Source organism: Hemitrygon akajei, chromosome 13 (genome assembly GCF_048418815.1).
Source record: "Hemitrygon akajei chromosome 13, sHemAka1.3, whole genome shotgun sequence".
Lineage (NCBI taxonomy): Eukaryota > Metazoa > Chordata > Chondrichthyes > Myliobatiformes > Dasyatidae > Hemitrygon > Hemitrygon akajei.
In genome coordinates, this window is record NC_133136.1 from 1,184,310 (window position 1) to 1,207,729 (window position 23,420).

At 44.2% G+C, this 23,420-nt stretch overlaps 1 protein-coding gene across 3 annotated transcripts in view; it reads left to right on the forward strand.

Annotated features, from left to right (window-relative positions):
* Positions 1–23,420, forward strand: part of LOC140737581 (polycomb group RING finger protein 3) — a 184,877-nt gene that overhangs the window by 48,012 nt on the left and 113,445 nt on the right. The gene's annotated exons all lie outside the window — the stretch shown is intronic.

The window sequence follows — 23,420 nt, forward strand, 5'->3', positions numbered from 1 at the left end:
GATCATTTGGGAGTTTCTGGTTGCGCCATTGCACAAGCTTACTGTAACTTGACTGCTCTGAATACGAAACAGCTGCCTGTGTTGAGTTCTGGAAAAGTGGCAGCAGCTCAGTGAGATGACCCTTGTGTAGGCACTGTTTGGTCAGCTTTGTGGAAGGGAATTTTACCAAGTTGAAAAGATGAAACACCCTGCCATACCTCTACCTCTAAGAGAATGGAAAACACTGGATTTGAGGATCCAGCTTCTGTATAACATCACGTCTCCTCCAGACATGCCTCACCATTCTCAGTAGGTTCTACCTGAGAAGCATCGGAGGATTGTGTTGAAGTCACTTCACGATGATTCATGTCATTTGGGGTTTGACAAGACCTATGGATTGGAGAGGTTCTACTGGCCCCGAATGAAGCCTGAGGTCGAAGAGTACTGTAAGTCGTGCATTTGACATATTTGGAGCAAGACATTGCCCATTTTCAGAGTGCGGGGCCACGTGATCTAGTATGTATGGATTTCCTCTCTATGGAACCTGATTCCAGCAGCTTTGTGATTGGCTTGTTTATTACTGATCACTACACCAGATAATGCTGAAGCCTTCCCTACAAAGGATCAGAGGGCATCCACCTTGGCAAGAGTATTTCATTCTTTATAGCCTTTCAAGAGGGATACACAGCAATCAGGGAAGGGATTTTGAGAGTAGGCTCGTACATGAGTTACTGGGCATGCCTGGAGTCAAGTAGTCAAGGACTATGCCTTATTTCCCTCAGGATGTTCCTCAGCCTGAGAGGTTCAACCGGACATTGCTAGACTGCTCGGAACCCTGGGTATCAGTTCGAAGAACAAATGGAGTCAGCATATTGGGCATCTATAACTGTACACAGAATGAAGCTACTGGATACTTGCCATACTCTTTGATGTTTGGGTACGGAGCAAGATTGTCTGTAGACCTCTGTTTTTTGGCTGGAGGAGAAAACCTATCTTAAGTTTGTGTCTGACATGAGGAAGGAATTGCAAAAGGCTTATGAAGTAGCAGAGGTCTCTGCTATGAAGCAGAATCAAGGAAACGAGAGGAGATACGATTAAAAGATTAGGTTCTCCCAACCGATGCCTGATATGGAGTTCCAATAAGGAATTTGGGGCCAGCAGAGAAGCATAAGTTGGCTGACTGCTAGGTGGTTACCCCTTATGTAGTGAAGAGTCATGCCGAATGTGCCAGTTGTCTGGGTGAAGCCAGAAGACGGGAATTGGCCTTTCAAAATTCTCCTTCAGAACCACCTTTTTGCTCTAGGACAGGAGGTACGTGTTGACCCAGAGCCTGACGTGGACCCTACACCTAGTAAGAGGACTCTGTGCCGAAGTGAGAGAACAGAAAGGTAGTCAGTGGAGAGACCTAAAAGGGACCTAACCACTGAATGCTGTACAGGCTCAGAGGAAATGGTGTGGTATATGTTACCTTATGCAAACTCCCCAATAATTGATGAAGAGATTCCCAAACCTCCTCTTGGGTTATTATTAAAGATGAGGGGTTGTGATGTTCTGATTAAGAATGTCTTGTCATCCAATCAGGATGGTGGAATTGGGAGAAGGTTCTAGAGAAGACTGGGCAAAGAGGATTTTATGACGGACTCTAGGGTGTGTCAAGGTCTTTTCAGTGGGAGATAGAGAGAGAAGAAGCTCGAGGGGACCTGCTGTAGAATTCGATCTAACAGGAGTGCAGGATTCCATGGAGTCTAAAAGGGGAAATCCTACTGGTGATCAGTGAATAGGAGTTAGCTCATTGGACACTTCAGCTTTTGGACGATTTGAGCTCCAACTTGTGCACCTTTGACTTTTTTTTTGGTTTCCCCCCCTTTTTTCTTTGTTTAATAATGGTTTGGTTAAGTTAACATTCATAAATATACCGTACTTTAATTGTATGTAGTGTGTTATCTGTTATATCTTGACTGCAACATCATACCACCCAATCACTAATTGCACCATGAGTTTGTCCACCTTATTCCAGATGCTATGTGCATTTAAATGCAGCACCTTCATAATTCATTCTCCTTATGAATTTTGCCTCTGGTACAACTTAACTCTGCTCTGTCTGCAGTTGTACCCAATCCATGGTACATACTGTTGTCCCATGTGCCAGTCTGTATAATGTCCCCATGTGCTGGACTACGTGATATCTCAGTCTCATACCAGTCTGTATAATATCCAGGTTCCATGTGCCAGTCTATGCTGCACTTGCTTGTAGTGGTTTGTATTAAAGTCAATGAGGAAATGAGTTTTTAGAGAGCGGTGCTGTACAGTGATGCACGAGCCACAATGTAGTGCCGCAGTACTGTCACGTCAGACTAGTTTGAACCCTCCTGAGCAGCAGTAACAAAGCTTTCCATTAGGATGTTGGTTTCCCTGTAGTTAAAATACAGCCTGTCCCTATTGTACAGGTCCCAGCCTACTTGCTGAAGAGTCCAAAGATCCATCTACCTAAAGCCCTCCTCAGCCATGCAGTTAACTGTAGTGTCTTCCTATTTTCCATCTCTATTCCAACATGCTGGTGAACTTTTTTCAACACAAATCTTTGCTTTAATGTTAAACCTTTTGTCTTCTGTTTAACACACTAAATGCTGGAGGAATTCAGCACTTCGTGTGTGTTGCTTGGATTTCCAGCATCTGCAGATTCTCCTTTGTTTGCCTTCTGTTTAAATTGGCTTTTACTTCATCACTGAAGGTGCTTCTGACCTGTGGAGTTTGCTTCCATTTCTAAATCAAGCCAGCAGATGGAGCTGTTAGGCTGTGTTACTCTGTCGCAGTTAGTATGTCTGCTAAAGTGTTATGTTTGTTTTGGACAAGTTACATACTTTGGATGTCAGAGTCACAGAGAAGTACAGCACAGAAACAGGCCCTATGTCCCATCTAGTCCATGCCAAAATAATTTTATCTGACTACTTCCAATGACCTGCGTCTGGACATTAGCCCTCCACATACCTATTATCAATGTAGCCATCCAATCTTCACTTCAATGTTGAAATTCAGATCACATGCACCACTTATGCTGGCAGCTCATTCAACACACTCACGTTCCTTGGAATGAAGAAGTTTCCCCTCATTTTCCCCTGAAACGTTTCACCTTTCACCCTTAAGCTGTAACCTGTGGTTGTAGTCTCACACAACCTCAATGGAAAAAGCCTGCTTGCATTTACCTGATATATACTCCTCATAATTTTGCATACCTCTATCAAATCTCCTCTCAATCTTTTATATTCTAAGTAATAAAGTCCTAACCTATTCAATCTTTCCTTATAACTCAGGTTTTCCAGACCCAGCAATATTCTTATAAATTTTCACTGTACTCCTTCAACCTTATTTGCATCTTGCCTTCAGGAACGTGACCAAAACGGCACACAATACTCCAAATTAGGCCTCACCCACGACTTATACAACTTCAATATGCCATCCCATCTCTTGTACGCAATACATTGATTTATGAAAGCTTTCTTTACAACCCCATGCACCTGTATGAGTTATGTATCTGTATTCCCAGTTACCTTTGTTCTACCACACACCTAAGTGCCCTACCATTCACTATGTAAGATGTAAACTGGTTGGTCCTATCAAAGTACTAAAGCTCGCATTTGTCTGCATTGAATTCTACCTGCCATTTTTCAGCCCATTTTTCCAGCTGATCCAGATCCCTCTACAAGGTGTGATAGCCTCCTCACTGTCAACTACACCCCTAAGTTTGTTATCATCCATAAATTTGCTGATCCAGTTAATGACATTATCTTCCAGATCATTGATATTGATTACAAACGACAAAGGACCTAGTGCCGATCCATGCGGCATACCACTTGTCACAGGCCTCCATTTTGAGAGACAACCCTCTACGGACTCTCTCTGGCTTCTCCCACAAAGAAGACGTTCAATCCAATTTACTACCTCAATCTCAACACCGACATGACCAGCCTTCCATGCGGGACCTTGTCAAATGCCTTGCTAAAGTCCGCGTAATGGCATCCACTCCCTTGACAAATGCCTTACTAATGTTCACGTAGACGGCATCCACTGCCTTGTCAAATGTCTTACTAAAGTCCACGTAGACAATATCCACTGCCTTGTCAAATGCATTACTAAAGTCCACATAATGGCATTCACTGCCTTGTCAAATCCCTTATTAAAGTCCACGTAGATGGCATCCATTGACATCAAATGCCTTACTAAAGTCCACATAGACATAGAAATAGAAAATAGGTGCAAGAGTAGGCCATTCAGCCCTTCGAGCCTGTACCGCCATTCAGTATGATCATGGCTGATCATCCAACTCAGAACCCTGTACCTGCTTTCTCTCCATACCCCCTGATCCCTTTAGCCACAAGGGCCATATGTAACTCCCTCTTAAATATAGTCAATGAGCTGGCCTCAACTGTTTCCTGTGGCAGAGAATTCCACAGAATCAGCACTCCCTGTGTGAAGAAGTTTTTATTCATCTCAGTCCTAAAAGGCTTCCCCTTTATCCTTAAACTGTGACCCCTCGTTCTGGACTCCCCTAACATCAGAAACAATCTTCCTGCATCTAGCCTGTCCAATCCCTTTAGAATTTTATACGTTTCAATAAGATCCCCCCTCAATCTTCTAAATTTCAGCGAGTATAAGCCTAGCTGATCCAATCTTTCTTCATATGAAAGTCCTGCCATCCCAGGAATCAATCTGGTGAACCTTCTTTGTACTCCCTCTATGGCAAGAATGTCTTTCCTCAGAATAGGGGACCAAAACTGCACACAGTACTCCAGGTGTGGTCTCACCAAGGCCTTGTACAACTGCAGTAGGACCTCCCTGCTCCTGTACTCAAATCCTCTTGCTATGAATGCCAACATACCATTTGCCTTTTTCACCGCCTGCTGTACCTGCATGCCCACTTTCAATGACTGGTGTACAATGACACCCAGTTCTCGTTGCACCTCCCCTTTTCCTAATCAGCCACCGTTCAGATAATAATCTGTTTTCCTGTTCTTGCAACCAAAGTGGATAACCTCACATTTATCCACATTAAATTGCATCTGCCATGAATTTGCCCACTCACCTAACCTATCCAAGTCACCCTGTATCCTCTTAGCATCCTTCTCACAGCTAACACTGCTGCCCAGCTTCGTGTCATCTGCAAATTTGGAGATGCTGCATTTAATTCTCTCGTCTAAATCATTAATATATATTGTAAACAACTGAGGCACCAGCACTGAGCCTTGTGGTACCCCACTAGTCACTGCCTGCCATTCTGAAAAGGTCCCGTTTACTCCCACTCTTTGCTTCCTGTCTGCCAACCAATTCTCTATCCACATCAGTAACATACCCCCAATACGTGTGCTTTAAGTTTGCACACTAATTTCCTGTGTGAGACCTTGCCAAAAGCCTTTTGAAAATCTAAATATACCACATCTACTGGTTCTCCCCTATCCACTCTACCAGTTACATCCTCAAAAAATTCTATAAGATTCGTCAGACATGATTTTCCTTTCACAAATCCATGCTGACTTTGTCCGATGATTTCACTGCTTTCCAAATGTGCTGTTATCACATCCTTGATAACTGACTGTAGCATTTTCCCCACCACCGATGTCAGGCTAACCGGTCTATAATTCCCCGGTTTCTCTCTTCTTCCTTTTTTAAAAAGTGGGGTTACATTAGCCACCCTCCAATCCTCAGGAACTAATCCAGAATCTAAAGAGTTTTGAAAAATTATCACTAATGCATCCACTATTTCTTGGGCTACTTCTTTAAGCACTCTGGGCTGCAGACCATCTGGCCCTGGGGATTTATCCCTTTAATTTACCTAACACCACTTCCCTACTAACATGTATTTCCCTCAGTTCCTCCATCTCACTAGACCTTTGGTCCCTTACTATTTCTGGAAGATTATTTATGTCCTCCTTAGTGAAGACATAGTGAGCCAAAGTAGTTATTCAATTGGTCTGCCATGTCCTTGTTCCCCATGATCAATTCACCTGTTTCTGACTGTAAGGGACCTGCATTTGTCTTAACCAATCTTTTTCTTTTCACATATCTATAAAAGCTTTTACAGTCAGATTTTATGTTCCCTGCCAGCTTTCTCTCATAATCTTTTTTCCCTTTCCTAATTAAGCCCTTTGTCCTCCTCTGCTGGACTCTGAATTTCTCCCAGTCCTCAGGTGTACCACTTTTTCTGGCTAATTTATATGTTTCTTCTTTGGACTTGATACTATCCCTAATTTCCCATGTCAGCCACGGGTGCACTACCTTCCCTCGTTTATTCTTTTGCCAAACTGGGATGAACAATTGTTGTAGTTCATCCATGTGTTCTTTAAATGCTTACCATTGCATATCCACCGTCAACCCTTTAAGTATCATTTGCCAGTCTATCTTAGCTAATTCACGTCTCATACCTTCAAAGTCACTCTTCTTTAAGTTCAGAACCTTTGTTTCTGAATTAACTATGTCACTTTCCATCTTAATGAAGAATTCCACTATATTATGGTCACTTACCCAAGGGGCCTCGCACGACAAGATTGCTAACTAACCCTTCCTCATTGCTCAATACCCAGTCTAGAATGGCTTGCTCTCTAGTTGGTTCCTTGACATGTTGGTTCAGAAAACCATCCGGCATACATACCAAGAAATCCTGTTCCTCAGCACCCTTACCAATTTGGTTCATCCAATCTATATGTAGATTGAAGTCACCCATTATAACTACTGTTCCTTTATTGCACTCATTTCTAATTTCCTGTTGGCCTGTACACAACTCCCACCAGCGTTTTCTGCCCCGTAGTGTTATGCAGCTCTACCCATATTGATTCCACATCCTCCATGCTAATGTCCTTCCTTTCTATTGCGTTAATCTCCTCTCTAACCAGCAACTCTACCCCACCTCCTTTTCTTTCATGTCTATCCCGCCTGAATATTGAATATCCTGGATGTTGAGCTCCCATCCTTGGTCACAATGGAGCCATGTCTCTGTGATCCAAACTATATCATATTCATTAATAGCTATCTGCACATTCATTTCAGCCACCTTGTTACGAATGCTCCTTGCATTGATACACAATGCCTTCAGGCTTGTTTTTACAACACTCTTAGCCCTTATACAGTTGTGTTGAAAAGTAGCCCGTTTTGCTTTTTGCCCTGGATTTGCCTGCCTGCCACTTTTACTTTTCACCTTACTGCTTTTTGCTTCTACCCTCATTTTACACCCCTCTGTCTCTCTGCACTTGTTCCCATCCACTGGACAATAGACAATAGGTGCAGAAGTAGACCATTCGGCCCTTCGAGCCTGCACCGCCATTTTGAGATCATGGCTGATCAATTCCTATCAATACCCAGTTCCTGCCTTGTCCCCATATCCCTTGATTCCCCTATCCATAAGATACCTATCTAGCTCCTTCTTGAAAGCATCCAGAGAATTGGCCTCCACTACCTTCTGAGGCAGTGCATTCCAGACCCCCACAACTCTCTGGGAGAAGAAGTTTTTCCTTAACTCTGTCCTAAATGACCTACCCCTTATTCTCAAACCATGCCCTATGGTACTGGACTCTCCCAGCATCTGGAACATATTTCCTGCCTCTGTCTTGTCCAATCCCTTAATAATCTTATATTTTTCAATCAGATCCCCTCTCAATCTCCTTAATTCCAGCGTGTACAAGCCCAGTCTCTCTAACCTCTCTGCGTAAGACAGTCCAGACATCCCAGGAATTAACCTCGTGAATCTACGCTGCACTTCCTCTACAGCCAGGATGTCCTTCCTTAACCCTGGAGACCAAAACTGTACACAATACTCCAGGTGTGGTCTCACCAGGGCTCTGTACAAATGCAAGAGGATTTCCTTGCTCTTGTACTCAATTCCCTTTGTAATAAAGGCCAACATTCCATTAGCCTTCTTCACTGCCTGCTGCACTTGCTCATTCACCTTCAGTGACTGATGAACAAGGACTCCTAGATCTCTTTGTATTTCTCCATTACCTAACTCTACACCGTTCAGATAATAATCTGCCTTCCTGTTCTTACTCCCAAAGTGGATAACCTCACACTTATTCACATTAAACGCCATCTGCCAAGTATCTGCCCACTCACCCAGCCTATCCAAGTCACCCTGAATTCTCCTAACATCCTCATCACATGTCACACTGCCACCGAGCTTAGTATCATCAGCAAATTTGCTGATGTTATTTTCTTTGCCTTCATCCAAATCGTTAACGTAAATGGTAAACAGCTGTGGTCCCAATACCGAGCCCTGTGGCACCCCACTAGTCACCACCTGCCATTCCGAGAAACACCCATTCACCGCTACCCTTTGCTTTCTATCTGCCAACCAGTTTTCTATCCATGTCAATGCCTTCCCCCCGATGCCCTGAGCTTTGATTTTACCCACCAATCTTCTATGTGGGACCTTATCAAATGCCTTCTGAAAATCGAGGTACACTACATCCACTGGATCTCCCCCGTCTAACTTCCTGGTTACATCCTCGAAAAACTCCAACAGATTAGTCAAGCATGATTTACCCTTGGTAAATCCATGCTGGCTCGGCCCAATCCTATCACTGCTATCTAGATATGCCACTATTTCATCCTTAATAATGGACTCTAGCATCTTTCCCACCACCGATGTCAGGCTGACAGGTCGATAGTTCTCTGTTTTCTTCCTCCCTCCTTTCTTAAAAAGTGGGATAACATTAGCCATTCTCCAATCCTCAGGAACTGATCCTGAATCTAAGGAACATTGGAAAATTATTACCAATGCATCTGCAATTTCCAGGGCCACCTCCTTTAGTACCCTAGGGTGCAGACCATCTGGACCTGGGGATTTGTCAGCCTTCAGTCCCATCAGTCTTCTCATCACCGTTTCCTTCCGAATGTCAATCTGTTTCATTTCCTCTGTTATCCTATGTCCTTGGCCCATCCATATATCTGGGAGATTGCTTGTGTCTTCCTTAGTGAAAACAGATCTAAAGTACTCATTAAATTCTTCTGCCATTTCTCTGTTTCCCATAACAATTTCACCCAATTCATTCTTCAAGGGCCCAACATTGTTCTTAACTATCTTCTTTCTCTTCACATACCTAAAAAAGCTTTTGCTATCTTCCTTTATATTCCTGGCTAGCTTGCGTTCGTACCTCATTTTTTCTCCCCGTATTGTCTTTTTAGTTAAGTTCTGTTGTTCCTTAAAAACTTCCCGATCATCTGTCCTCCCACTCACCTTAGCTCTGTCATATTTCCTTTTTTTTAATGCTATGCAGTCTCTGACTTCCTTTGTCAACCACTGTGGCCCCTTTCCCCCCTTTGAATCCTTCTTTCTCTGGGGGATGAACTGATTTTGCACCTTGTGCATTATTCCCAAGAATACCTGCCATTGCTGTTCCACTGTCTTTTCTGCTAGGCTATCCGTCCAGTCAACTTTGGCCAGCTCCTCCCTCATGGCTCCATAGTTTCCCCTGTTCATCTGCAACACTGACACCTCCAAGCTGCCCTTATCCTTCTCAAATTGCAGATAAAAGCTTATCATATTGTGATCACTACCTCCTAATGGCTCGTTTACTGCGAGATTGCTTATCAAATCCTGTTCATTACATAACACTAAATCCAGAATTGTCTTGTCCCTGGTCGGCTCTCGTACAAGTTGTTCCAAGAATGCATCCCGTAGGCACTCTACAAACTCCCTATCCTGTGGTCCAGCCTGATTCTCCCAGTTCACCTGCATGTTGAAATCCCCCATAACTACTGCGACATTACCTTTGCCACATGCCAATGTTAACTGCCTATTCAACTTGCACCCAATATCCATGTTACTGTTTGGTGGCCTGTAGACAACACCCATTTGGGTCCTTTTGCCCTTACTGTTCCTCAGTTCTATCCACACAGACTCTACTTCTCCTGACCCTATGTCCCCTCTTGCAAAGGACTGAATCTCATTCCTCACCAACAGAGCCACCCCACCCCCTCTGCCCACATTTCTGTCCTTACGATAGCACGTATACCCTTGTACATACATTTCCCAGGTCTGATCTCCCTGCAGCCATGTCTCCGTTATCCCAACAACATCATAGTTACCCATTCGCACCTGGGCTTCAAGCTCATCCGCCTTATTCCTGACACTTCGTGCATTCAGATATAGAATTTTTAGCCCATTTCTCCTCTCTCTGTTTGAATCGCTGCCTATTGTGCTTAACCCAGCTCCCTGAACTCCCATCGGGCTATACACCCCTAGAATTTTGTTGTCCTTTCTACATTTACTTATTCTTTCAACACATTTAACTCCATGTTCCGTCAGACCATCCCTCTGTGCACGAGTCCTCCTTATCACTTGTTCCACCCCACCTTCCTCTACTACACACTTAATATTCCGGAACTGTATAGATAGATAGATACTTTATTCATCCCCATGGGGAAATTCAACATTTTTTCCAATGTCCCATACACTTATTGTAGCAAAACTAATTACATACAATACTTAACTCAGTAAAAATATGATATGCATCTAAAATCACCCTCTCAAAAAGCATTAATAATAGCTTTTAAAAAGTTCTTAAGTAGTTTACTTAAATACATTGAGTCCTAACCCCGGCACTTTAACATATCTTACTCCTGGCGGTTGAATTGTAAAGCCGAATGGCATTGGGGAGTATTGATCTTTTTATCCTGTCTGAGGAGCATTGCATCGATAGCAACCTGTCGCTGAAACTGCTTCTCTGTCTCTGGATGGTGCTATGTAGAGGATGTTCAGGGTTTTCCATAATTGACCGTAGCCTACTCAGCGCCCTTCACTCTGCTACCGATGTTATACTCTCCAGTTCTGTGCCCACGACAGAGCCCGCCTTCCTTACCAGCTTATTAAGACGTGAGGCGTCCCTCTTCTTAATGCTGCCTCCCCAACACGCCACCACAAAGAAGAGGGCGCTCTCCACAACTGACCTATAGAACATCTTCAGCATCTCACTACAAACATTGAATGACGCCAACCTTCTAAGGAAGTACAGTCGACTCTGTGCCTTCCTGCACAAGGCATCTGTGTTGGCAGTCCAGTCTAGCTTCTCGTCTAACTGTACTCCCAGAAACTGTAGGTCTTAACCTGCTCCACACATTCTCCATTAATGATCACTGGCTCCATATGAGGCCTAGATCTCCTAAAGTCCACCACCATCTCCTTGGTCTTGGTGATATTGAGACGCAGGTAGTTTGAGTTGCACCATATCACAAAGTCCTGTATCAGTTTCCTATACTCTTCCTCCTGTCCATTCCTGACACACCCCACTATGGCCGTATCATCAGCGAACTTCTGCACATGGCAGGACTCCGAGTTATATTGGAAGTCTGATGTGTACAGGGTGAACAGGACTGGAGAGAGCACGGTCCCCTGCGGCGCTCCTGTGCTGCTGACCACCGTGTCAGACCTACAGTCTCCCAACCGCACATACTGAGGTCTATCTGTCAAGTAGTCCACTATCCAATCCACCATGTGAGAGTCTACTCCCATCTCCATTAGTTTGTGCCTTAAGATCTTGGGCTGGATGGTGTTAAAGGCACCTGTCCTTTAATCTTCCTCTCGCTAACCTCTCCAACATTCTGGATCCCCGCCCCCTGCAAATTTAGTTTAAACCCCCCCCAAGAAGCTCTAGCAAAGTTTCCTGCAAGAATGTTAGTACCGCTCCAGTTCAGGTGTAAACCGTCCCTTCGGAACAGATCCCACCTTCCCTGGAACAAGGCCCAATTATCTACAAACCTGAAGCCCTCCCTCCTGCACCATCCTCTCAGCCACGTATTAATCTTTATAATCCTCCTGTTCCTTGCCTCACTCGCACGTGGCACAGGTAGCAATCCTGAGATTGTTACCCTGGAGGTCCTGCTCTTCAGCTTCGCACCTAACTCCCTGAACTCCCTACGCAGGACCCCCTCACTCATCCTACCCACATCATTGGTCCCTACATGGACCACAACATCTGGATTCTTGCCCTCCCTCTCGAGAATAACCTGCACCCGATCTGAGATGTCTCGGACCCCGGCACCAGCGAAGCAACATACCATCCGAGACTCCCGATCTTCCCCGCAAAATCTCCTATCCGCCCTCCTAACTATAGAATCCCCTATCACTACCGCTCTCTTCCCTCCTCCCCTTCCTAGTCGCGAGTCCAACCTCAGTGCCAGAGACAGGACTACTGCAGCTTGTTCCTGGTAGGTCATCCCCACCAACAGTATCCAAAACGGTATACTTATTTTTGATGGGAACGGCCACAGGGGTGATCTTCTCTATCTGTCTGCTCCCCCTGCCTCTCTTGACTGTCACCCATTTGCCTACCTCCTCTCTTTTCGGTGTGACTGCCTTCCGATAACTCTTATCTATCTCTGCCTCTGCCTCCCGAATGATCCGTAGTTCATCCAGCTCCTGCTCCAATTCTCTAATGGTCTGATAGGAGCTGCAGCTGGATGCACCTATTGCAGGTGTGGTCATCAGGAACAACTGTGTTGACCCTGACCTCCCACATACTGCATACGGAGCACACCACTGCTCTAACCGTCTCCCCCATTACCTGATCCCAGATTAGTCAGAATAAATGAAAAGCAGGCTTCTTGCCGAAGTCCTCTTGCGCCGAAGCCCGCTGAGTCAAAGCCCAGCACTCTGCTCCTGCGCACTCCGCTGCCCGCTCCTAAAAGTGGGTCGCGTTTTAAAGCCCGCACTCGCCACTGAAGTCATCTGCGCTTGCGCAGCTTTACCTTCCTCCTCAGGTATTCTCCAGGTAGGTCCGAGGGTCTCGGCCTACCTACAACGGCTGATCCTCCGATCTCCAGTCGTATGTCGATCACGAGCACTCCTTACTCCCGTTCCGCTGCCCGCACCGACACTGTGGAGCGGGAGTAAGCATCCACTGCCTTGTCAAATGCCTTACTAAAGTCCACGTAATGGCATCCACTTGCCTTGTCAAATGCCATACTAAAGTCCACGTAATGGCATCCACTGACTTGCCATCATCCCCTTTCCTGGTGTCAAGTACCCAGTGACTGGGTTAATGAACCAGCAGAAATGGAAACCACATTGGAGTCTGGTATTGATATAAACTAATAGTGTTTATTAGTAACTAAGCAATACAGTAATATCAATGCAAATATAATATACAGGATTGCAATTATATATAGTTTTGGAGCAAAACTAGGCTCTTTCAAAACTAGGGGTAAATGGGTACAGTCTTATGATGATGAAGAGAGTTCAGTTCTTTTCGAGGTAGTTGGTTGAGTAACGGAGAGAGAGAGAGGTGATGCCGTTGGTCTTCCCGTTATCTTCTGAAGTCCGGTTGTGGTTACCGACTATGACCATGTTACATACGACCATTCTTCAGTGGTGGAATTATCACCCAGGCCAGGATGGACACAAATAATTCCCCACCGGTCACACTTTTTCACACTGTGAGCCACTGATCGATTTCCCCGAATCGATCCTCCAAAACCCCACCTTCTTGTGGGTGCAACAAAGCTTGTTCAGTGTCCGAACTGTGTGTCTCGTGGTGTGTCTGTCAGTGTAACAGCGGACCTGGTTTTTTATCTCCACATGTTGGACACCAGCTGTCCATCAACCTGCTCCGCCCTCTTTCTGCAGGAACTTTTGCAAGCAGGCAAGTGATATCGGGGAAAGGTAGACAAGCTGGTAGAGAAACCATTATATCAATCCTTAGAGCAGTTTCTGTCTGTCTCTCTCTTTCTCTCTCACACGCGCGCGTGTGCGCGCGTGCGCGCACACACACACACACACACACACACACACACACACACACACACACACACACACACACACACACACACACACACACACACACACACACACACACACACACACACACACACACACACACACACACACACACACACACACCCACACCCCTTCCCCCCCTCTCTCTTAATAGCAGCACAGTTCATGGGGTCAATTCTGGATCCCGTTCCAAACTAGGGTTACCCGTAACACCTGGTAACTTCCTCAAAAAACTCTTAACATTGGTTAGACGTGACCTGCCATGCTGACTATCTTTAATCAGTCCATGTTTATCCAAATACTCGTATATCTGGTCCTTTAGAATACCTCCTAATAACTTTCCCACGACTGATGTCAGACTCACCGGCCTATAATTTTCTTGCTTTATGTTTGGAGCATTTTTAAACAGCATAGCAACATTGGCTATCCTTCAATCCTTTCCTGTCTCTAAAGATGTTTTAAATATCTCTTCTAGGACCTGACAATTTCTGCACTTGCCTCCCGTCGGGTCCAAGGGAACACCTTGTTGGGCACTGGTGCCCAATTTTTGGAGGAGCCAACCTCTGAGGCATTGCACCTTCCCTCCTCTGTAATCTGTACAGGGTCTATGAATTTGATGCCGCTTTGCCTCGCTTGAATAGGTTCCGTATCCATCTCCCAAGTCAATAGAGATGCAAAGACTACGTTAAGATCTCCCCCATTTGTTTTGGCTCTACACATGCATTACCATTATGATCTTCCAGAGAACCAATTTTGTTCTTCGCAGTCCTTTTGCTGTAGAATCCCTTGGGATTCTCCTTCACCTTGTTTGATAGAGCAACTTCATGCCACCTTTTAGCCTTCCTGATTCCTTTCTTAAGTGTTCTCTTGCATTTCTTGTACTCCACAAGCACCTTATTTGTTCCTACTTGCCTATACTTACAATGCACCTCCTTTTTTCACTTAACAAGGGCCTCAATATCACATGAATGCCAAGGTTCCCTACACTTGTTATCTTTATATTTTATTCTGACAGGCACATACAAGCTTTGTACTCTCAAAATTTCATTTTTGAAAGCCTTGCATTTACAAAGTATACCTTTGCCAGAAAACAGCCTGTCCCAAATTTACACTTTCCAGATCCTTTCTGATACCATCAAAGTTAGCCTTTCTCCAGTTCAGAATCTCAATCCATGGACCAGTCCTATCTCTCTGCATATTTACTTTGAAACTAATGGCATTGTGGTCACTGAATGGAAAATGTTCCCCTACACAAACTTCTGTCACCTGCCCTGTCTCATTCCCTAATAACAAATTCAATATCGCATGCTCTCTCATTGGGACTTCTTCATACTGATGAAGGAAACTTTGACAAACTCTATCCCATCTTGTCATTTGATGTAATGGAATATCCAGTCAATATGTAGAAGGTTAAAATCACTGATTCTAACAACCTCATGTTTCTTTCAATAGTTTGTGATCACTTTATAAATTTGTTCTTCTAAATCCCTAGGACTGTTGGGTGGTTGTAATATAGCCCCATTAATGTGGTCACATCTTTCTAATTTCTCTGTTCCACCTCCCTAGTTGAGTTCTGCAGTCTGTCCTGCGGGAGCAATACCATGACATTTTCCGTGACTAGTTCCCCCCCCCCCCCCCGTCCCCACCTTTAATACCTCCCGCTCTGTCACGTCTAAAACAACAGAACCCTGGAACATTGAGGTGCCGGTCCTGCTCCTCCTGAAACCAAGTCTCTCTAATGGCTACTTCGCATAATTCTGGGTGTTGATCCATGCCCTGAGCTCATCCGCCTTTCCTACAACACTAGTTCAGGACACTAGTCGCACCTTGCTCAACTTTATAATTCCTGACTTTGTCTGAGGTCTTAATATCATCTGTTTCCACAACCTCTCCACTATCTGTTTTAGCACTCTGTTTCCCATCCCCCTGCAAACCTAGTTGAACCCCCACCATGCAGCATTAAGGAACGTTCCCACTAGGGTATTAGTCCCCCTCCAGTTCAGTGTCTTTTCTGTATAGGTCCCACCTTCTCTGGAACAGAGCCTAATGATCCAAAAATCTTATGCCCTCCCTCCTACACCAACTCCTTAGCCATTTATTAAACTGTATAATCTTCCTAGTTCTAGCATGTGGCACGGGTAGCAATCCTGAGATCACAAGCCTGGAGGTCCTGCCCTTTAACTTAACACCTAAAGGCTGATTTATATTTCTGCGTCAAATGAACGCCGTAGGTACAGCGTAGCTGTGTAACCTATGCTGTACCCTACACCATAGCCTGACGTGTACCTCTCCAAAAATGTAACTGCGCGTCGTGGCAATGCAGACCGCAACAACTGTGATTGGTCCACTTGGTAGCATTGCATTTCCTCCTGTCTATAGGCATACTGTGCATACATTGATACGAAATAAATGGTTGGAGACGATGAACCAAATTGTCAAATCTACCTGCTGACATCTGAAAATATTTCAAATGCATTTCCTTGTCCATGTCTCTCAGTGGCTGGACAAGCACAGAAAATTCACCATCCTTCTGCCTCAATCCATCTCCTCTGATGTCTTCTCTCTTTTCTGCGTTGCAGTAATTTCAATAAGAGTAACTCTTGTTCAACATTTCTTAGCTCCAATTCCAACATGATGAGCTCAGTTGCCATTGTTTGAAGTACAGGCAGTTCTCAGGTTACGTATGAGTTCCGTTCCTAAGTCTGTCTTTAAGTCGGATTTGTACGTAAGTCAGAACAAGTACATCTGGTATTATTTAGCGTCAGTTGGTCAAACGTTTGTCTTAGTATATAGTATATATTTTACCTTTCTATGCATATAAAACACTTAAGAAACGTATGTATTCCAATAATTAAAGCACTGCGTTGCTTAGTAATAATTGTAGATTTCATCAGGGCAGGGTCTTTCACATGCTCCGTTATTCTCACTTTATCCTTTAAAATTGTTCCGATCATTGACAGACCGTAGCCTAACGCTTTTCCAATGACCGATGGTGTTTCACCTCTTTCCAAACACTTTATTTCCACTTTATTTTCAATCACGATCGCTTACCGTCAATGGAACAGAAACACTGCAGGCAGCAGGTCCTGACCTGCGTCGGCTCCCGAGGTCTGCTGGGTCCTAAGGACCACTGCATTGAATTCCCTGGGTCCTAAACTCTACTGCACTGAGACAGGTTAAATGGGACAAGTGGGGGCTGTGCTGGGTTTGGGTATTTGATCCTCCACAATATTCCACGTGGGAATTTAAACTGGAGGTGGCAGTGTTTTTTTTTTGCGAGCTCGACATCAACCCGGCACGAATGGTACGGGAGTCACTGGATCGACATCAACCCGGCATGGGAGTGGTCTGTAACTGGATCGAACTTGGAAACCTCAGTTCTCCAGCCCAGTGCTGATCTCATTGTGCCACCAGCCGACCGGAATGGGGGGTGGGGGGGCGTGGGATCAGGGTGAATCTTACTAAGAAAAATTTAAGCCAAATACAAAGTTAATCACTCAACAGTGTCAATGGCAACGACTGAAAATGGTGGTCGGCGTCGCGATCTGACTTAAAGTGGCGACCAGTGTTCTCCTTCCTCGGTTCGTAACTACGAGTTGTCCATAAGTCGGACGTTCATAACTGGGGTCTGCCTGTACACAAAGAAACTCTACACAGTGGCATAGAAACCCCACCACCAACTAGCGTTTTGGTGGTGAATTGCAGAGCGACGCAGACACACCAACACACAGATATAAATGCTCACAGCGGCGCAGGCCACTTACGAAGGCTGCGGCGTAGGCTACTAAGCAGAAGTATAAATCAGCCTTAACTCCCTGAATACTCTATGCAGATGTCTCTCAGCCTATCTATGTTATTGGTCCCTACATGGACCCGGACTTCTTGCTGTTCACCCTCTCACTTAAGAATGCAGAGGACTCGACCCAAGATGTCCCCGACTCTGGCACCTGGGAGCAATATACCATCTGGGAATCTTGTTCTCATCCACAGAACCTCCTGTCCGTTCCCCTAACTAACTAATCCCTTATCACCACAGCGTGCCTCTTCTCACCATCCCCCCTTCTCAGTCACAGAGCCAGACTCCGTGCCAGAGACCCGACCACAGTGGCATTCCTCTGTTAGGTCAATCCCCAACGGTATCCAAGGTGATATACCATTGTTGAGGGGATGCCCATGGGGTACTCTGCACTGTCTCCTTAACCCCTTCCCTTTATAGAACATAGAACATAGAATAGTACAGCACATTACAGGCCCTTCGGCCTACAATGTTGTGCCGACCCTCAAACCCTGCCTCCCATATAACCCCCCCCCACCTTAAATTTCTCCATATACCTATCTAGTAGTCTCTTAAACTTCACTAGTGTATCTGCCTCCACCACTGACTCAGGCAGTGCATTCAATGCACCAACCACTCTCTGAGTGAAAAACCTTCCTCTAATATCCCCCTTGAACTTCCCTCCCCTTACCTTAAAGCCATGTCCTCTTGTACTGAGAAGTGGTGCCCTGGGGAAGAGGCGCTGGCTGTCCACTCTGTCTATTCCTCTTAATATCTTGTACACCTCTATCATGTCTCCTCTCATCCTCCTTCTCTCCAAAGAGTAAAGCCCTTGCTCCCTTAATCTCTGATCATAATCCATACTCTCTAAACCAGGCAGCATCCTGGTAAATCTCCTCTGTACCCTTTCCAATGCTTCCACATCCTTCCTATACTGAGGCGACCAGAACTGGACACTGTACTCCAAGTGTGGCCTAACTAGAGTTTTATAGAGCTGCATCATTACATCGCGTCTCTTAAACTCTAACCCTCGACTTATGAAAGCTAACACCCCCTAAGCTTTCTTAACTACCCTATCTACCTTGTGAGGCAACTTTCAGGGATCTGTGGACATATACCCCCAGATCCCTCTGCTCCTCCACACTACCAAGTATCCTGCCATTTACTTTGTACTCTGCCTTGGAGTTTGTCCTTCCAAAGTGTACCACCTCACCCTTCTCTGGGTTGAACTCCATCTGCCACTTCTCAGCCCACTTCTGCATCTTATCAATGTCTCTCTGCAATCTTCAACAATCCCTCTACACTATCTACAACACCATCAACCTTTGTGTCATCTGCAAACTTGCCAACCCACCCTTCTACCCCCACATCCAAGTCGTTAATAAAAATCACAAGAAGTAGAGGTCCCAGAACAGATCCTTGTGGGACACCACTAGTCACAATCCTCCAATCTGAATGTACTCCCTCCACCACGACCCTCTGCCTTCTGCAGGCAAGCCAATTCTGAATCCACCTTGCCAAACTTCCCTGGATCCCATGCCTTCTGACTTTCTGAATAAGCCTATTGTGTGGAACCTTGTCAAATGCCTTACTAAAATCCATGTAGATCACATCCACTGCACTACCCTCATCTATATGCCTAGTCACCTCCTCAAAGAACTCTATTAGGCTTGTTAAGCATGATCTGCCCTTCACAAAGCCATGCTGTCTGTCCCTGATCAGACCATGATTCTCTAAATGCCCATAGATCCTATCTCTAAGAATCTTTTCCAACAGCTTTCCCACCACAGACGTAAGGCTCACTGGTCTATAATTACCTGGACTATCCCCACTACCTTTTTTGAACAAGTGGACAACATTCGCCTCTGTCCAATCCTCCGGTACCATTCCCGTGGACAATGAGGACATAAAGATCCTAGCCAGAGGTTCAGCAATTCCTTTCCTGACTGTCACCCAGTTTTCTGTGTCCTGCTTCCTGGGTGTAACTACCTCTCTATATGTCCTATCTATCACCCCTCAGCATCCTGAATGATCTGGAGTTCATCCAATTCCAGTTCCAAACCCTTAACGTGGAGCGTTTGAAGCTGCAGCTGGATTCACTTCCTGTAGTTAATAGTTGTCAGGGACACTGGAGGTCTTCCTGCCTTCCCAGATCCTGCAAGAGGTATATTTCACTACCCTGCCTGGCATTTCCTTTTGTCCTAACTGAGTAGATATAAAGAAGAGAAGGAAAAAGAAAACTTAACCTTGAGTTTTTCTTTTCCTTTGCCTTCTCTGACTGGTCTGTCTTTGCCGATGCCTCGAAGAGCTAAAACCTTACTCTGTCCACTCAGATAATGGCCACTGTGCTTGCCCCTGCCTTCCTATAATTTGCTCTTGCTAATCGATCTCAAATGCAGATTGGTCACTGGTCAAAGCTCTTTTGCTCTGCTGTGATCTGCTTGCCATTCCCTTTTTCTACTCAGGCAGTGCGCCTGAGTGAAATTCCGTCCTCTCAAACTTTTGATGTCTGGATTGGTTGCTGGTCAATGCTCTATTACCTGCAGTAATGGTACGTTGAATGGCTAATACCATCTTTATATATTCCAACAATATAGGAGTTAAGAGAAGACACATTCTATAAAATACTTCTGAATTTTAAACACCATTTAGAACCTTATTGTTTAAGGGTGAAAAGGAGAAGTTCAGGGGGAACCTGAGAGGGATCTTCACTTAGGGTGAGATTGTGGAACAAGCTGCCAGCATGAGAGGTGAATGTGGGTTCGAGTGCAATGTTTTCAGGTTTGTATAAGTATGTGGATGGAGGGGTATGGAGGGCTGTGGTCCAGGTTCAGGTCAATGGGACGAGGTGGAATAATAGTCTGGCAGAGACTGGGTAGGCTAAAGGGCCTGTTTCAGTTCTGTAGTGCTCTATGATTGAATGCTGTGTACTTTTCTTCTTAACACATTGCATGAAGGACATGCTGGCTATGAGGAAGTTAGAGGAGGATTTACAAAGATCTGGTCAACAATGGTAAGAGTAGGGAACTCAAGAGTACAAAGAAGTTTGAAGGCTTGATCATAAATGGTAAAAAAAGATTTCAAGATTAGCTTTAATTGTCACATATATATCAAAAACATTGAAATACACAGTGAAATGCATTGTTTGTGTTAATGATCAACACAGTCCGAGGATGTGCTGGGAGCTGCCAACATCCAACTCATCAGAATGCTCTCCATGGTACAACTGTAGAAATTTGTTTGAGTCTTTGGTGATGTAATGTTAAAAGGCATTTGAACAGGAAGTTGGATTGGACTGGAGTAAAGACATATTAGTCTAATGTGAGCAGTTTAGTTCTCTGTAGATTGAATGCACAGTCAGTATGGAAGATTAATTTACCAATTAGAGATACAGTGCGGTTACAGGCCCTTCCAGCCAAATGAGCCCATACCACCCAAACACACCCATGTGAACAATTAACTTGCTAACCAGTATGTGGGAGGAAAGCAGAGTGCCCGGAGGATACTAACGTAGTTATGTGAAGAATGTACAAACTCCTTTCAGACAGCAGTGGGAAGTGGGCCTCTTTGTGCTTCTATGTTATATTGACTGTCCTGTTGTACATACTATATATTGCAAATTACTACAAACTACATACTACATATTCAGATGGAGGTGTTGCGTAAAGATTTTTACTCATGTACGTGAAAGACCGAAGTAATAAAGTCAATTCAATTTAATCAGAATCAGGTCTATTATCACCAGCATGTGATGTTAAATTTGTTAACTTTGCAGCAGCAGTTCAATGCAATACATAGTCTAGCAGAGAGAGAAAAAATAATAATAAATAAAATAAAACATAATAATAAATAAACAAGTAAATCAAATTACATATATTGAATAGAGTTTAAAAATGTGCATAAACAGAAATACTGTATATAAAAAAAAAGTGAGTTAGTGTCCAAAGCTTCAGTGTCCATTTAGGAATCAGATGGCAAAGGGGAAGAAGCTGTTCCTGAATTGCTGATTGTATGCCTTCAGGTTTCTGTACCTCTTACCTGATGGTAACAGTGAGAAAAGGGCATGCCCTGGGTGCTGGAGGTCCTTAATAATGGACACTACTTTCCCTAAGGACGTCCTGGGTACTTTGTAGGCTAGTACCCAAGATGGAACTGACTAGATTTACAACCTTCTGCAGCTTCTTTCGGTCCTGTGCAGTAGCCCCTCCATACCAGATAGTGATGCAGCCTGTCAGAATGCTCTCCACGGTACAGCTATAGAAGTTTTTGAATGTATTTGTTAACATGCCAAATCTCTTCAATCTCCTAATAAAGTATAGCCACTGTCTTGCCTTCTTTATGACTACATCGATATGTTGGGACCAGATTAGATCCTCAGAGACCTTGACACCAAGGAACTTGAAGCTGCTCACTCTCTCCACTTCTGATCCCTCTATGAGGATTGGTATGTGCTCCTTTATCTGACCCTTCCTTTAGTCTACAATCAGCTCTTTCGTCTTACTGACGTTGAGTGCCAGGTTATTGCTGCCACACCACTCCACTAGTTGGTATATCTCACTCCTGTACACCCTCTCATCACCACCTGAGATTCTAACAATTGAATTCAATTCGATTGTTAATGGATGCTTTGTTATCGGTGCATTGGGTCAGTGTGCCTTTTTCAGTGTTGTTTCACTTTGCCTCAGTTGAACTGTGATCTTATTGATGGGCAGGATAGCTTCGAGGGCTGTGCAACCTGTTTCAATTACATTTTTCTTCGGTCCTTAGGGATGAAAATCAGTCTGGAAGAAGGGGTATATTACTATATTGTAAACGGCATGTTCCAATTTCCCGAAGTGGTTATTACCTGAGATAGGTCTCTTAATCTTAGCACTGGAGCCAGAAATATTGCTGCGGCATTATCATCAAACTGATAAATTCTGAAATCAGAAACATCATGTCAACTGCAGTCCCAATTTTGAAATTCAAAAAAAAGTTCCAAGTAAAATTTATTATCAGAATACATACATGTTACCATGTACAACCCTGAGATTTTTTTTCCCTGCAGGCATACTTAGCAGATCTATAGAACAGGATCTGTAAACTGTAAACAGGATCATTGAACAACAAACTGCAAATGCAAATATAAATGAATAGCAATAAATAACAAGTATGTAATAACATGAAATGAACGACAAGGATGCTTTCCTGTTCAATGATATTAAACCGTGCAATCTTGATTGCTTGCTTGGTACATGGTTAAAGTACAGAAATATCTGTAATAACTTTAAGACCGTTAGTAATTAGAACAAGAATAAACTATTGTATCATGCAAGGGGATTGAATTCTTGCATGCCAGCACCATGTGATAAATATGTTTCTGTTTTATCAACTTGCTGTAATTGTGGCTGGTCTTGTGAAGTTATCTGGGTTAAAATGTGCAACTTGGTTAAAAAAAGGCACCCGTACACATAGACAATGAGATGCGCATTGGATTCAAGCTCAGACTGATAATGTTGGCCATCAGAAAGGTCAAGGGAGTTGAGCCACCACCTCTTGATGTTCAACAGCATTACTGCTATATAATCTCCCACCACCAATATCCTGGACATTGTACTAACCTGAAGCCTCGTTCTGCTAGGTGCATCAGATGGTGACTTGCATAATAGGCCAGCAACCTTGTGTTTTATAATGGGTGACTCGCCAAAGCCTTGCTTAAGCATGGAGTGTAGTGGAATATTCGCCACTTGCTGAGATGACTAAATGTTGGAATATTCAGATCAGCTAAACAAACCACCTTGATTATCATACCAACACGAGTGAATCTGCAGATGATGGAAATAAATAAAAAAACACGAAATGCTGGCAGAACTCAGCAGGCCAGACAGCATCTATGGGAGGAGGTAATAACAACGTTTCGGGCCGAAACCC